We start from the raw sequence: 15,028 nt of genomic DNA, 5'->3' as shown, positions 1-15,028 counted from the left end.
TCGTTGTTGTTGTTGCTGGTGTTGTTGTTGTTGTTTTGGGAAGAATCATGCCTCTTTTTTTAAGATTGTCGAGGGTTAGAATCCTCTTCCTACCCACAAGCCACAAGAATGGAAAGAAATTTTCATGGTGGACGAGTAGGTATTTGTTGGTGGGGGGAGATTAAAGCTGTCATGTCTAGATAAACATAATTCAAAATCTAACCATGTAGAATCAAAGCAATTAACCATGTAGAAGCATATGTTGATAACAACTCATTTATGGAGCTAGATCATATATGATTCAAATTGTTGGAAGTAACTAGCCCACTTTTATAAAAACATATCTGCTTCTTTGAGCTGAAAAAATAGGTGGATGTTGTGGATGTTAGATACATCACCTTAGCCCAAAATTGCCCAAGACATCAACACACTACCTTTGAGTATGGTGTTGGCAACACTACCTAATTCACTTACCATCTCAACCTTCCAAAAGTGGACACGGTTTAGCTAGTGACCCCAATTCCATCATGATGAATCTAATTTATATCCACATTGTCCATCCATTTTTCCAACTAAGTTTATAGCATGAGCCAAAAGACCCCAATTCCATCATGATGTATCTAATTTATATCCACAATGTCCATCCAATTTTCCAGCTAAGTCTATAGCATGAGCCAAAAGACCCCAATTCCATCATGATGTATCTAATTTATATCCACAATGTCCATCCATTTTTCTAACTCAGTTCATAGCATGAGCCAAAAGATGAGTCAAATCCAAATCTTAACTGACAATTTGAATCCAAGGTCATATTTCAATGATCCAAGCTGTTCATATAATGGACCTATTTGTAGCTATGGGATTTTTTTTTAATTTTTTTTTTTTTAAATCATTTACAATGGGATTTTTAACTAGTTAATCATTTAAATCATTTTGTTTTGGTTATGGACTCCAACAATTTGAATCATATATGATACCACTTTTATAAAAACATAAATGGACAATCCACCTTAAAATCCCATGCCACAAGAATCAGTGAAAATGACAATATTCACTCTCTAGAAACATTTCCAGGACCCACGGTGAAGTTTGCATATATATCATCCAAACCATTCATATTATCATAAAGACATGAATAAAGGAAAACATGCATATCAACTTGATCCAAAACTTCTAGTGCCCACAGGAAGTTTTTCAATAGTAGAGGATCATTTCACACTGTTACCTGTGGTGTGGTCCACTTGAGCTTTGAATATGCTTCATTTTGGGGCTTAAGCCATAAAATTATCTTGTAAAATGGATGGACAGGGATGATAAAATACATAAATCAAGGTGGACCCCACAGAGATTACTCAATACACAATCCGATTCTCATCCAAAACTCATGTGGCCCGCAGGAAGTTCTCACTGGTGTGGATTCAATCTCCATTATTTCCTGTAGTGCAATGGGCTTCATTTTCAGGGCCATTACCTAAAATGGGCTGGCAAAACAGAGATGGCATGGATATACAACACATACATCAAGGTGGACTGCATGAAACAGTGGAGATAGAAATGCCCTAAATTGCATGAATGAAGCGTCCCTAAATCCCCAAATCCCAAAATCCCTAAATCCCCAAATCATTTCAATCGGTATTGAGATTGAGAGAGATTGAGAGAGAGAGAGAGATACCTGTTTGAGTTGGAGCCCCGATCACGGTCAACCGAGCTTTAGAGGATGCATGGAGAGAGGGCATGGTGGAGAGAGAGAGAGAGAGAGCACCAAGAGAGAGAGAGATAGAGAGAGGGCGCAGTGGAGAGACGACTGAAAGAGAGAGAGAGGATAGAGCGAGAGAGTGAGAGAGGGCGCGAGAGTGAAAGTGAGAGAGGGCAGAGAGCTCTCATGCACGACGACGTGTGGGTCACGTGGTTGGTGCTCTGTGGGGCCCACCATGATGTATGTGTTCATCCCTGCTGTCCATCTATTTTTCCATTTCATTTTATGGTATGAGACAAAAAATGAGGTATATCCCAATCTCAACTGGACCACATTATAGGAAACAGTTTTAAATGAGCGTCGACCATTAAAAACCTTTTGGGGCCCATATAAAGTTTTGGATCAATCTAATATTCTTTTCCCCTTCATCTGGACCTGTATGACTTAATCAATAGATTGGATGTCAAATAAAAAGTACAGTGGGCCATAGGAGGGTTTTAATGGTGGATATCCAATCACTGTTGTTTTCATGTGGTGTGGTCCACCTGAGATTTATATCCCTCTCATTTTTGGCGTCAAGCCCTAATATGATTCGTAAGAATGGATGGACGGCATGGATGAAACACATACATCATGGTGGGACCCATAGAGCACCGACCAACATCCACCAAGTCTTGTGGGCCCCACTATGATGTATATGTTATATCCACACCGTCCATCCATTTTGAGATATCATTTTATGTTATAAGCTAAAGAATGAGGCAGATAAAAATCTGTAGTGGACCCCATGAGATTGCGTGTTAGGACTGAGTTTGAATCCTACCAAGCAAGTGGAAGGTCCAAAAATCTTGTAATCAGGCCCATCCGAATGAAATCAGGACCATCCAAACTGTTTGACTGGTGGGCCCCAAATGACCCTTTTCATTATACATGTGTATTTAAATGCAATGAAAAGAAAAAAGCAATAGAAAACATACCATATTTGAATGGAATAGAAAGAAAAAGCTATAGAAAACATACCACTTTCTCTTCAAAATATCCTATCATCACCTTAAAGAAGGATGCTCTCTCCATTTTCCTTTCCTTCCTCTGCACTTCGGAGAGACTGTATGTCCGAGATGAAGGAGACTGTCTTTGGTAAAAATCCAAATCATTGATAAAAGCAAGTAAATTCAACCATTTTGAAACCTCATTTTAGAGTATGATCCAAAAAATAAAACTGACTCAAATCTTAGGTGGACCACACCACAGGAAACAGTTATAATTGAATCCTCACCATTAAAATCTTAACGAATTCCACCAAAATGTTTATTTGCCATCCAACTTGTTGATAAGGTCACAAACACCTAAATGAAGAGACTACACAAATATCATCTTGATCCAAAGCTTTTGTGCCTCGCAAGCAGTTTTTAATGGTTAATCACCACTGTTTCCTGATTCCTGTTACTGTATAACGGTCCATGCCCTAAAATGAGCTTTAGGGTGTGGATGTAGTCACATATATCACAGTAAGCCCCAGAGTTAGGGTGCGGGGTCTCACCGAATCTGCTCCCATTGTTCGACTGTCCTAATATAGAACTAGGCCAGTTCTCATCGTACCTTGGATATTACATTAGTTGTAACACCCCAAACTTTTCAATAACGAGTATTGAAAGTCCTCGAGTGTTACCGTAAATTTAACCTACTAGCTAACCTAACCTTACATCCATCCTCCAACGTGAATCTGACCGATTAAGAATGATCTTCATATATAAATCAAGTCATTTGACCGCTGATCATGTGGTCTGATATACGTACCTTCCCTTGACTAAATTGGTGAATAACTCTTTATCCATAATGATTTGAATATAAGTTATTTTGTAAGGATTGTTTAGAAATAGGCATAGAACCACATAGAACCATTAGATTTCATAAAAATCCTAGATCAACAATAATTATGAAAATGCCATTAACCTAGACCCCTGAACTCTAGATCACATAGTTCTCATAATCCGTTTCATGCAAAATTTTATATCAAGCCTAATTATCATAAATTAACCATACACGTCAAATTTCAGCCCTTAGAACATAGTAAATCAACTACTTGACCTCTACATCCGTTCGTACACTTATCAGATCAAGATTCTAATCCATCCATCTTATTCACACAATATGAATATGCTTAACTCACCATTAGAATTATAATCTAAGAAACCTACACATGTGAATAAGACACTCTAATCTGACGATACACATGCTTTACCCCTAATCCTCCTGAAACCCGCTTTACATATTATCAGTTTACAAAACTGACCGTATACCCACCTACATACATAGTAAGAGTGCTAACCATCAAGTTCTCTTATTTTTTGCTAGTCATCTGACCCCAATCATATTCGGATCTGCCAAACGGGCCACAAAAACATCACAGTAAACCGATCATCATGAAGATCTTAGGTTCTAAGTCCAAACTACTTGATAACTTATTGATTAGAGGTGTACAAATATTATTTTGAAATTTTAAAGTATATTAGCCATTAAAAGAACATCTTATTCATCCTCGAAAGATTGGGACCCAAACTGGATCACAGGAAAGAGCACGAAAGATGATGCATGTTTACCAAATTTCATGACATTAAGACGGCACATTTCGACATAACGGGCGTCGGATGCCGATTGAGAAATGGATGGCGAGTTCGTAAATAGTGAATGCCACTACATGCCACCATTGATGCTTGATCGGATAGTATGGCCCACCCGATCAACAGATCTGCCCCATTTTTTAACCTTAATCCTAGCAGGGCATGTTGAACATAATGAATAGAGCAGATCTTATAACTACAAGTAGTAAAGTGAACTTCACACAAAATAACTCAATTCATTCAAACTTTCAAAGCAAGCTAGCATAGGGTTTAACGGTGAGTGTTAGTTGCTATTGGACACACCATACGACTTACTTGACTAACTAAATCATCTCATATTTGACACCGTGTCCTAACATAGCGATACAAAAGTGGTGAATGCATAGATTCTCTAAAAGATCATTACAGGTGGACCCCACCTATTTTGAACAGCAACGTGAAGAAACATTCAGAAACCGGAAGTGACTGTGGTTTCCACCACCATGTCCCTACAACATGTGGACCCAATCATCTGGTAAATTTTAGGGACTATTTTACCCGTCGACATTCAATTTCAGAATAATCTGACCATTAGATCGATGAGAATCCACCGTTAGAGCTAGGAATCGACTCGTATGGCCCACCTAAAGCTTAGATCTTCCTGATTTTTGGTAAGAGGCCCTGCTTGGGACCAAGAAATAGATTGGACAGTGTGGATTTCATCCAGACACCATGGTGGATCCCACACATGCGTTGCATGTGCACCAAGGGCATGCATGCGCCGTGCACTGAGCCAGGAGGCTCGGTCTGACGCTGCTGACCTGCTGTCTCTCCAAAAAGAGAGATTTCTCTCTTCGATTTTTGACAGGGGACGGTCGACGTCCGTGTTTTTGATCGGTGGCCCACCAGTGAGGCCCATATTTATAATTCGAACCGTCCATCTTGTGGAATGAGAAGTGACAACCAAAACCATAACTGTTTCACCTGATGTTACGCACGGATGTGCACACGAGGATCGACGCAAATAAAGCCTACAAACACATAAATTTCTAAAAATAGAAAGTCTTGCTTTTCTGCAGCTTGGCGATCCGCGTCTGCCCTTATCCTCTAATCCCAGCCTTCCATTTAAGAAAGATCCCGGCCGTCCGATTTGCTTAGGGCGTCCCAAGAAAAAACCAGACTGGTTTTGGTTTCTACCCACTGTTTGGGGAAAGTTGTTTCTACCAAATTGAATCTGGTTCGTCCATTGCTCATCCGACGGTGCTGAGTGAGCCTAGGTTATGATATAAGGTAAGGAGAATCGGGCAGCAAGGCCTCTCCTCCATGTTATTGCATCCACTTGAGAAAAACTGACTGAAGCCTTCTCCATTAGAACCCACCACCCAAACGATCCTAGAGCTTCAAAAAATCCTATCCATAAGCTTCCTACAGTCCATATGAACCATCCCATGCTATCGGATTGGAGGAGGGAGCCTCTGTTCGAGATCCGCCATTAATGGTAGTCATCTTCTCCATCGTTCCAACTGAGTCAAACTCAGTTCGGGATGCCATTTTTCGACTCTCACCACCTGGTGATGGTGTTGGAAGAGAAAGAAGGAAAAAGAAAGTGAAAGAAAAGCATAGAGAGAAAAGAGAATCAGTGGAGTGGGAGGGTGCATGTGTTGGGCAACCGCACCAAGCTGTTGCACCATGACAGCAACTCGAACCGAGCCAAGTTCGGGCCAAGTCAGGCCCGGTCGGCAGCCCTTGCTGGGCATTTCCAGTAGCAGGAAAGAGAAGAAAAAGGAGAAGGGAAAGAGAAGAAGAAAAAGGAGAGGATTCGTGGGGTGCTGCTGTTGCACCACACCAACCTAACTGATTTCGGTCTGAGCTAGGGCCGGGTCTGGTCAAATCCAGACACTGTCTGGTCATGGGTAGGAAAAGAGAAAGGACATGGAAGAAGAAGGAGAGGGGGCTCTGTGTGGTGGCTGTCTTGCCGCACTAGCTCAAATTGAGCCGAGTCATCAACTCGCTGGCATCGAGTTGGGTGAGCCCTGTCCAAGCCCAAACGTTGCTGGGTGACCAGCAGGAAGGAAGAAAGTGAAGAAAGAAGGGAAGAAGTAGGGGAAAAGAGAGAGAGAGGATCAAGTCAACTCAGTTTCAAACCGAGTCAACTCACTAAGTCGGGCTGACCCGAATCCCATACTATTCGGGGACCATACTCAGTCAGCAAATCAGCGATATTGGGGCTCCTGATCTCGATCCTAGTACTATGCATCGTCATCAGGTAACCTCTCCAACCAAATCCAAATCGGCCAAGTTGACTCAACAAGTCAATGTTTCTTTCTAGATTAGATGTGCCTCATTATATTAATATCATGATTACACTCTTATTATGTAAGTTTCTAACATTATATGTGATTAGCCTTTAAACAGATAATTTGTGCTAGGACTAGTAATTTTAAATGAAATTACAATTAGTAAATAATTTTATTTCACTTACCGCTCCTAAATATTAACATTAATAGTACACCATAATATTTATTATTATCACCAGGGTTAGGGTTGTCATGTTAGCTAATAACAATTACATTGCTAGTATTAATGGCAATTTTACAATCATTAATACTATCAACATGGTTACCATTCCTATCATCATTAGGAATTTAATATCAGGAATGAATAGATGATAGTAACTTATCTATACCTATATTAGTTATTACATATAAAAATAATATCATTACTAATTACTAGTGTATTGCTTTTGCCACTCTTAAATATTATCATAGATGGTAGATCACAATATTAATTATCATCAGAATGAGTATTATTAATATGCTAGTTAATATGAAGTATAGCACTAACGCTAATAATTATCTTATAACTATTGAATTTAAACGTAATTAATACACCAACTAGGGTTCAAACCCTAATTATCTAGCCTAGAACTAAACTCTAGAATAAAATCCTAAAATCCAAGTATGCGGCTAGACTCTAGGATAAAACCCTAATTCCTCATTAAAACCCTAAAAGATGACCCTAAGCTATGATCTTCAACCTAGGTAGTATGTAGAGCTTGAATCTAATTGTACAAGTTCCTGATTTATGATAGGGATTGATTCTAAGGAAACACGCATTCCTAGCAACACTGGTAGGTGGCTCAAAGTATAAGGTGATGATTCTTCCCCTTGAGCTTTCCATCTTCTCAGTAGCTTAAGTTATAGTTTTTATTTAAATTCATAATTGATATCTCCCTTTATAATCACATGTGTTAGCTGGTGGAAATTGAATTGTTGTATTACATGCTTTATGATTATCCTGTATAATTGCTCATGCTTGTGGATTTTTTTATGGGTTGCTTATGGAACTTAAACTGGTACAGTAGTAAAAAATTTCCACATATGAATGTACCTCCATACTTGGAATGTAACTTGACTAGTTGTGATCATAATGGACCTTCGACTAGGTGGCTATTGAGTGGTGGTTTAGATGGATCATTGATGTGGACCTACCATCTAAGGTTGTTGTGCCCAATGATTTTTAAGGATGGTCTTTATCGTATAGTTTTGCTATTCGCCCTATGTGGCATATTTTGATACTCGCCCTCTGTGGCTTATTTTGATATCTGCCTACGTGGTTTGTTTTGGTATTTGCCTTATATGGGTTCGATGTTTTATACTGTGCAACCATGCGATGGTAAGCCTCATATACTCTAACATGATTGGCCACTAGTCAATGGGTTTCCATTAAACATCCTAAGATGGTAAATCTCATGGGCCGAGGATGGTAGTAACGGGACACTATGCCCGAGCCGTAGGCCTACGCTGGGCTCTGAGCTCCCCATAGTGACTTTGAGTTTACCTAAATTGGCTGATTGTAATTGGACTAATAATGGTTTAGCTAATCATGCATCCATAGCATGTTGGCGATGACGGGTGGCTAATCTGAATGTTGTAGCACATGCCCTTAAGATCTTCCGGGTATCGTTTCGCTAGCTCCCAAACCACCGACTTTCGACCCCTGTCCGACTAGATGATTTTTTCCAGGTTGATGATTTCCATGGGTGACGAGCCCAAGTCCGGCTGGATGTGCATCCCCAGGCCGATGTGCATTCATGCATCCATGTATTTAAAAATACTGCATCATGTATTGTTTTGATTACTTTGTTGTTTTATAACTATACCTACCTAATGCGGTGGTGTATAATCTTGAGGGAAATTCACACTGAGTTGGCCACTCATCCATCAAATATACAACCGCACAGGTAGAACAGGTGGCCCAGATGATGTGTATGTTTAGACTTGATGAGGAGCTGTGCAGGTGCCATGAATGTACGGCCGTATTGCTATGAGGAGTTATGTGGTCATGCGGCTTACATTTATCTACTTTCTATTATTTCTTATGTGTGAAAATCTTATAATCGTTAATGTTAACACATTGGTTTGTATAAGTCATTATGGGTTGCTTGTATAGTTGAATGATAATGAAATTTCCCTTACGTTGATTTATCCACCCTATGCTCATCTGCTTACTCTGATAAAGGAAAAAAATATACGTGAATTTGACCATCCTTTAAGGTTAACACTCAGGTTTTTGGGAAACGAGTCATATACTCGGGTCCTGAAAACACGGGGCGTTACATTAATGGATGCCTATTGCGACTAAGGCAACTAAGATGTTCCTGCCCAGGAAACTAGGTGAGGCAACCAAGATGTTTATGAGAAATCCACCCTGTCTATCTATTTTTTTAAGCTCATTTTAAGATATAAGATCAAAACTTAACTTGGATGCAAGACTCAAGTGGGTCACACTAAAGAGGATTGAGCAAACACCATTAAAACATTCTTATGGCCACAAAAGTTTTGTATCATGATAAGTTTTGTGTTTCAGTTCATCCCGGCCTTATAAACAGTTTTAGATGTCATATAAACATCAAGGTAGAGCTCGGGAAAGTTTCCACGGTAAAAATTTCTTTCATCACTTCTCTCTCTCTCTCTCATGCCTACCTGAGTTTTGGTCGAATGCCTAAAATAAGCTTACAAAATGAAATGACGGAGTGGATTTCTAACAAACATTATAAAGGCCAACTAAGTTCCCAGCTAAGAAACTTAATGAGAAAAGCTTTCACGAAATCCGGACGATGCTCCATGGCCTCACATGTTTTTTACATGTCTGGTCCATTCACTCTATTCTACTGATCATTACCCTCAATTTGACTAGTTACTCACCTCGATCATACTGCATAGGGCAAACAAGATTGATCAACAATTTGAGTGAATTTTGATTTAAACATCTGAAGTTATTTACTCCCCAATCTGGACTGATCAGATTGTCCAAAAATGGATAAAGGTTGTTCATAATATCAAAAATATATGAATGAATAGAAAACACAAACATCAACTTGATCCAAAACTTCTATGGCCTCCAAGAAATTTTAAATGGTAGAGGTTCAATCACACTATTTCATGTGGTGTGGTCCACTTGAGCTTTGGATATGCTTCCTTTTCGTTCTTTAAACCTCAAATTATCTGTTAACATGGATGAATAGAGTAGATAAAATAACGGTGGACCCCACAGAGTTTACTTTGGTAAGGGTAACAAGTAATTCACCTAAATGTAGTGGAGAAGGGTTTCCTTAAAACATTGATCATAATCATATATTGGGCTATATTGGACCTGCCTAAATGTGATTCACATATCCAACCCACTCATTATGTGTGTCCCACTTGGATGAGGGGTCTGACCAAGTTTCAACCGCATCTAAAACTCATGTGGGCCCCACCAAGTGCTTTTATATTTTTTAGGATGTCTTCAATTAGTTTTAGATGGTATGGCCCACTTGAGTTTCATTTACCGATGATTTTTGAGATATCTCATAACCTAAAAGGGACACATCAAATCCACGGTGTTGATGTTCGACAGACATCATGATGGGGCCCACAAAACTTACTAACATCAATTCTTACATTATCACGAGGTCAGTAAGTTGGGTCACAATTTTAACCAGAATATTTGGCCAATTTTACATGTCTGGTCCATTCACTCTATTTTACTGATCAATACTCTCAATTTGACTAGTTACTCGCCTCAATCAAGCTACATATGAGAAAGATATTGGGCATACAAGATTGATCAACAATTTCAGTGAAATTTGATTTAAACATCTGAAGTTATTTACTCTTCAATTTGAACTGATTAGATTGTCCAAAAATGATTAAAGGTTCAATTAGTAGATGTGCCTAATAATTTAGTAATTTTATTTTTCACAAATAAATTTAAATTTTTGTTTTCAAAATGTATATTTTTTTTACTCTTTTAACTAAATATCATTTTTATTATAAATATATTTCAAAAATATTTAAAATACAAATTTTGAATTTCTATTTTCAAAATCTCAAAAATTTTCTCATATTTTAATTTTTTTTCAAAAAATTCGAAATGCCGATTTTTTTCTTCAAAAGCATTATTTTGTTCTCAAAATTTTTCTTAAACATATTTAAAATTTCTAAACTTTTCAATATTCTTTTTCATGTGATATTACAAATCATTTAAATATTACCTTTTAATTATATATATAAAAAAATTTCCATTCATATGATATAAAAACTACACACACACACACACACACACACACACACACACACACAGTTTTAGAAATTAGAACATTTTTACATTATTACCAACGGTTTTTAGCCGTCGGGAAAAAGATAAGGAAAAAACTTTTATCAACGAAAATTAGTCTTATCGCCAATATTTCCAACACAGAATGAAACTTTCATACGTCAAAAATTCAAAATAGCTTTTAGCGACGAATATTTTCATCACCTCAAAACAGCTTTTAGCGACAAAGATTTTCGTAGCTAAAAGTAAACCTTTTGAATTGGTTGAAAAATTGTTTAATGCCTTTAGAGACGAAACTTTTCATAGCTAAAAGTCTCATCCATGTTTTTTAGCTACGAAACTTTTCGTAGCTAAAAGTAAACCTTTCGATTTTTTTTGAAAAATTGCTTGCCGCTTTTAGCGACGAAACTTTTTGTAGCTAAAAGTCCCATTCACGTTTTTTTCTACGAAACCTTTCGTAGCTAAAAGTAATTTTTCAAAAAGTGTTTAAAGCCTTTAGCAACGAAATAATTTGTAGCTAAAAGTCCCAGCTACATTTTTTCAAAAAGTGTTTACATCCTTTAGCGACAAAAATGTTCGTCGCTAAAGGTGGCTTTTAGTTAAATTTCAAAATAAAATTCAAATCACTCTTTAGCGACGAATATGTTTTTCGCTAAAAGACACCTTTAGCTATGAAAATAATTTCATCGCTAGAAGGAAACTTTTCAAAAATTCAAAACACCCTTTCTCGACGAAACTTTTCGCCGCTAAAGGTGGCTTTTAGTTAAAATTCAAAACATCCTTTAGCGATGACACTTTTCGTCGCTAAAGGTGCAAAAATTCAAATCACCCTTTTGCGATGAATATTTTCGTCGCTAAAAGACACCTTTTAGCTATGCAATTAATTTCGTCACTAAAAGGAAACTTTTCAAAAATTCAAAACACCTTTTAGCGACGAAAATTTTCGTCACTAAAAGGAAACTTTTCAAAAATTCAAAACACCCTTTAGCGACGAAAATTTTCATCGCTAAAGGTGGCTTTTAGTTAAAATTCAAATCACCCTTTGGCGACGAATATTTTCATCTCTAAAAGACACCTTTAGCTATGAATTTAATTTCGTCGTTAAAAAGAAACTTTTCAAAAATTCAAAACACCCTTTAGCGACGAAACTTTTCGTCGCTAAAGGTGGCTTTTAGTTAAAATTCAAAACATCCTTTAGCGACGAAAATTTTCGTCGCTAAAAGTGCAAAAAATTCAAATCACCCTTTTGTGACGAATATTTTCGTAGCTAAAAGACACCTTTAACTACGCAATTAATTTCGTCGCTAAAAGGGAACTTTTCAAAAATTCAAAACACCCTTTAGTGACGGAAATTTTCGTCGCTAAAGGTTTCTTTTAGTTAAAATTCAAATCACCCTTTGGTGATGAATATTTTCGTCGCTAAAATACACCTTTAGCTATGAAATTAATTTCGTCGCTAAAAGGAAACTTTTCAAAAATTCAAAACAACCTTTAGCAACGAAAATGTTCGTCACTAAAGGTGATTTTTATCAAAAGACCCTTTAGCGACGAAACATTTCGTTGGTGAAGGTGCAAAATTCAAACCACTCTTTAGCGACGAATATTTTCGTCGCTAAAAGACACCTTTAGCTACGAAATTAATTTCGTCACTAAAAGGAAACTTTTCAAAAATTCAAAACAACCTTTAGCGACGAAACTAAATGTGGCTAAATTCAAAACATCCTTTAACAACAAAAATTTCATCGCTAAAGGTGCAAAAATTCAAATCGTCCTTTAGTGACAAATATTTTCGTCGCTAAAAGTGATTTTCAGTGATGAAAAAAAAATTCATCGCTAAAAGTAAGCTTTCACCGACGAAAATAACTTTCGTCGCTAAAAATAACTTTTAGCGATGAAAAAATATTTCGTCGCTAAAAGTTTCGTCGGTAAAAACCCTCTTTTTTGTAGTGAGAGAAGTCAATATGCTTCTGGGAGTCCACCCAGACCATAAAGGATGGTATATTAACCACCTGTCTACCAACCCTAATGTGCCTCTGCCGAATGAGGACACGGATGTGATGGATGGACTTGGCCATGCTCGACTTGAAGACAAGCGTCTATAACTTGCGCTCGAGGAAGTTCTCAACGGTCAGGGCAAGCACGTAATCGAGCTTGTTCTGGCTCTCATCGAACAAACCGTACCGATTCATGCGCCGCCGCAGCGCCTCGCCCTCGAAGATCTACCGCGGGTTCTTCTCGTCAAGGGTGAGGAGCTCCCGTGCCGCGTTCCGGATGAGCCTCAGAGCGTATTGGATGCGCCACAGCTCACGCTTGCACCACAGCCCATACTCCCCCACCAGCTTCAGTTCCACATCCAGCCGCTCCTTCTCATATGGCTGCCTCGGCTTCTTAAAGGTCTTCCCATAGTTCCTGTAGAAGTTGACATGGACCATCCCTTCTCCTTCTCTGTCGCCGCTGCTCCTCTAATGGAAAGATGGAGAGAGGATGGAGGTGAATAAGAAAGAATGACTGGCCAACATGGTTCCTGTTCCTGTTCCCAAGAAAGACAGCAAAGTTCGGATGTGCATCAACTTCCACGACCTCAATAAAGTCAATCCAAAGGACGACTTCCCACTGCCCCACATCGATACTATGGTTAACAATACGGTAGGTTACAAAATCTTCTTTCATGGACGGTTTCTCTGTCTAATATTAACTCAAAATGGCCGCAAAAGACCGTGAAAAGACATTCATCACACCGTGGGGAACCTTTTGCTACCGAGTCATGCCATTTGGGTTGAAAAATGCCAGAGAAACGCACCAGCGAGCCATGACAGCACTATTCCATGACATGATGAACAAGGAACTGGAAGTCTATGTGAATGATATGATTGTTAAGTCTCAAAGCGTCGAAGGGCATTTCAAGGACCTCGAAAAACTCTTCGACCGATTGGAAAAGTTTAAGCTCTGCCTCAATCTATAAAAATGTGTCTTCGGGGCAACCAATGGCAAGTTGGTCAGTTTCATCATCGGTGAAGATGGCATCCAAGTCAACGAATCATTGACAAAAGCAATTCTGAAGATGTCACCTCCAAAAAATGAGAATGAAATTCAGGGATTCTTGGGGAGAGTCCAGTATATCAGTCGCTTCATTGCCCAGCTTACACCCATATGCAAGCCCATATTCAAGCTGCTCCGTAAAAACACGCCATAAGAATAGAATGAAGATTGTCAATAAGCCTTTGACAGAAACAAGAAATATTTGTTAGACTCGCCAATGCTAGTCCCACCAGATCCCGGATGGCCCCTGTTACTCTATATCTCAGTCACTGCAAACGTCACACGACGAAACAGGAAGAAAGGAGCTAGTGATCCACTATCTTAGTTGTCGATTCACTGATTATGAGTCTCGATACTCGTTAATCGAAAAGACATGCCTCGCCCTCGTTTGGGCCACCCAACACTTTCGCCAATACATGATCGCTTATCCAATCCCCCTACTCGCACGAATGGATCCACTGAAGTACTTGTTCGAGAAACCGGCTCTAATTGGAAGAATCGCAAAATGGCAATTGTTACTTTTTGAGTTTGACATCACCTATGTCACTCAGAAAGCAATCAAGAGGCAAGCTTTGGTCGACCATCTTGTAGCACACTCCCCGCCTGACTATCAGCCACCGAAAACCTTCTTCCCTGATGAGGATATCCTATTCCTTAAGGGAGAAGAAGGACCAAAGGCAGATGAATGGACCTTATATTTCGACGGTGTAGTTAACGCCAAAGGAAGTGGAATAGGGGCAATCCTCTACTCTCCAGATGACATCCCATCCATGTTTCAAGAAGGCTATCCTTCGGGTGCACGAACAATATAGCCAACTACAAGGCCTGTGTACCAGGCTTAAAAGAAGTAATCATTCTGGGGGTGAAAAGGCTAAGGTGAAAAGGCTAAGGGCCTTTGGTGACTCTCAGCTCATCATCAATCAAACGAATTGTGACTAGAAGACGAAGGACGAAAAGCTGATTCCATTCCAATCTCGAGAATCTCATCGACGAATTTCACAAAATCACTTTTACATACATGCCACGTGCCAAGAACTAATTTGTTGATGCCCTGGCCACATTAGTACCTATGTTAGACATTCTAAGCGAGCCACATATTGGGATTTTACAGTTG

The 15,028-nt window shown here is 38.8% G+C and overlaps 1 pseudogene; it reads right to left on the bottom strand.

Annotated features, from left to right (window-relative positions):
- Positions 1–13,376, bottom strand: part of LOC131251037 (small ribosomal subunit protein uS4y-like) — a 33,132-nt pseudogene extending 19,756 nt beyond the window's left edge.
- Between the last annotated feature and the right edge of the window lie 1,652 nt (positions 13,377–15,028).

Source organism: Magnolia sinica, chromosome 7 (assembly GCF_029962835.1).
Source record: "Magnolia sinica isolate HGM2019 chromosome 7, MsV1, whole genome shotgun sequence".
Classification (NCBI taxonomy): Eukaryota; Viridiplantae; Streptophyta; class Magnoliopsida; order Magnoliales; family Magnoliaceae; genus Magnolia; species Magnolia sinica.
Note: the sequence above shows the minus strand (reverse complement) of the source record. Positions and strands in the feature narration are given on the sequence as shown.